Here is a 2,479-nt window from a genome sequence, read left to right on the forward strand (position 1 = left end):
CAGGCAGGCTGACTTGATTCTTAGCTTCCTGTGGGCCTGTGCTCTGTCACTGAATCCCACTCGGGCAATTGTTAGGGCTCTTTTGTCTCAACTATCAAATGCCTGGAGGCACTTCATTACACTAGTAAGCTTCCTGCCCACTGGCACTCAGTTCTCTTGGTCTCTGAGTCATCAAGCTTGGCTCTGCCAACAATTGAAAGAAGGTATCTCACTTTGCCAATAGGTTTTCAACTCACTCTACTGGGAAGCTCTGCAGCCTTCTTGCTCCACTGCTGAGTGCTACTGTGTCATTTTGTACCACTCCCAGCGTTGCCTCCTGGGTCTATGAGGTTCTTAGCACAAAGATCCTAGATTCAAAGATGAACTCTGTTCCTGGTTCTTCTTTGCCATGTCTCAGTCTCTATGGGCTTGGCTCTTTCAGGCCTAGTGGAATCGCAATCTAATCAATCCCTTAGTAGACCACAGGCATCTTATTTGCATATCCGCTGTACAAGAATTTTACCTTAAATACATAGGCACAGCCAATCATTTTGTGAGTTAAGGAGTCATGATTAGAAAGGCTATGTAAAAGTAATTCGAATGAACCAGAAATGCTTGCTTGTACAGTTAATCCATGCTCATGGGCATTAAATGTACAACATAAACAATGAATTTATGTCTGTGTTTTTGTTTGTTTTGCTTTAATATTTCGTGGTTTCTTTTTGCACCTTCCCCTTTGCCGTCCAATTGCTCATGCTATTTAAACAGGACCGGATCCCGGCCAGGTGCAGGAGCAAGCCACGGCCGCCTTCATCTCTTCATCTTCGCTCTCAGGCAGCTTCTCAGAGTCAGTCTCTTTTTGAAGGCCAGCCTGTAGCTGGCCACCTTGCGCACATTGGTCAGGTGGTGCCGCTTCCGGTGCTGGGCCGCGTACCCACTGTCTCCCAGGGCCTCCTTGGCCTTTGGGCCCTGCTTCCTGTTGTCCTTGGTGTCGCTGTGGCTCTCGTGGCTCTGGAAGCTGTCCTGGCTACCCTCCTGGGTGGCCTTGGTGGCGAACTACTGGTGTCGCCTGACAAGGAGTCTCTGGTCGGGGAGCCATTCTGGGCGTTGGAGAATTTGGCACTGCTGTAGTTGTGGTCCTCCTTGGGGTTGCTGCTGACCACCGGGGAGCCGCACGGTAGCTCACTCTCAGTCCGCAAACGGCCTCTGGGGATGCAGTTCCTCATGGCGGCTGTCATTTTGATGGGTGATTCGCAATGGCTGGACGCTGGAAAACATACCTCGCCTCAAAACTTGGGCTTCATTCTGGATCACTCCAGGAGAACTTGCAGAAGGGCACTGTTCTCCTGAAGAATGTGCTGCCTGGCCAGATGGTGGACCTGATGTGCGTTGATAGGCCTGAGGAGAGGGAGGTGTGAGGTGTGTTGAACACATGTGGGTATGGGTGGTGTCTTTTTCAAAATCTGAATTAGATTTTGTCTGTACTCTGGGTCTGTGCACCATAACCACCCTTTCCCAATGTACTCTGTACTCTGGCTCCTCTTTGTCCACTTTTCTTAAGACACTTATTCAACGACAAGTTGTGTCTCACTGAGTTTTTCCACCTAGTGGGTGCATTTGCAAAACATGGGAAATGTTCCAAGATCCAGTTGTAGATTTCCTTTGCTGACAGGCACTTGGTCAGGGAGCCCTTGATAGCCATAAATATGAGGCAGCTGAAGGAGTAGGAGGGTTTGCAGTTGGGGTTCTGCCTGGCATCGTAGGGCATGTCCGAGTGGGCGGGGGACGGGGGCGTGTCATCGTCCAGGTCCTGCACGGGGCTGATGCTCCGGAGGACCGGCTCCCGGAAGCTCTTCAGCAGGCTCTAGCTCTCATGCAGCCAGTTCAGGTTGGTCAGCTCCTCATCTTCCATGGCCCCCTCTTCTAATCGGAGATCAGGCAGAGGAAAGTCAAGGTCATGCTCCTGGAGGGTTTTGGACAAACTGCTGTCCGGTAACACGGACTCAGGCCACTGGAAACACTGATTCCAGAGCTTTCTGGCTTCTTACTGGGAGGCATAACTGGGCCCATCTACGTGAAGGCCTTGGCCGGAGCGGGGCATGTGGTCGCCGCAGCCCTTCAGTGGGAGCCAACAAAGTTTGGCAGGGCGCGGCGGGCATCACTAGCGGGGGGCCTGATGCAAGCGGCAGGGGTGCGGGGGTCACAGCGCGGCATGGGACCTCTCTGTCATGTTTTTATAAAATATTTGTTAAAATGATGTGCCACTCAAAAGCCCACTGGCTTGATCATCCTGCAAGTTCATTAATAAAGTCCTGTGAGTCGATGTGCTTCAGTCAATGTCAGCTCTGTAGAAAACTGAAGTGCACAGTCTCCAATGCTGTAGGCAGTTTACTAGGATGGCTATAGCACTCCTTGATTTATATGGTTTATTGACATAACTCACATCATACAATTGAAGAACATCACGAAGTGTTACACAGTTATCACCACAGTTTTAGGA

General features: G+C 50.7%; 1 pseudogene; it reads right to left on the bottom strand.

Moving 5' to 3' along the window:
- Positions 1 to 680: 680 nt before the first annotated feature.
- Positions 681 to 2,049, bottom strand: LOC142441819 (forkhead box protein N3 pseudogene; annotated as a pseudogene).
- Between the last annotated feature and the right edge of the window lie 430 nt (positions 2,050 to 2,479).

This window comes from Tenrec ecaudatus, chromosome 1 (assembly GCF_050624435.1).
Source record: "Tenrec ecaudatus isolate mTenEca1 chromosome 1, mTenEca1.hap1, whole genome shotgun sequence".
NCBI classification, from domain to species: Eukaryota; Metazoa; Chordata; class Mammalia; order Afrosoricida; family Tenrecidae; genus Tenrec; species Tenrec ecaudatus.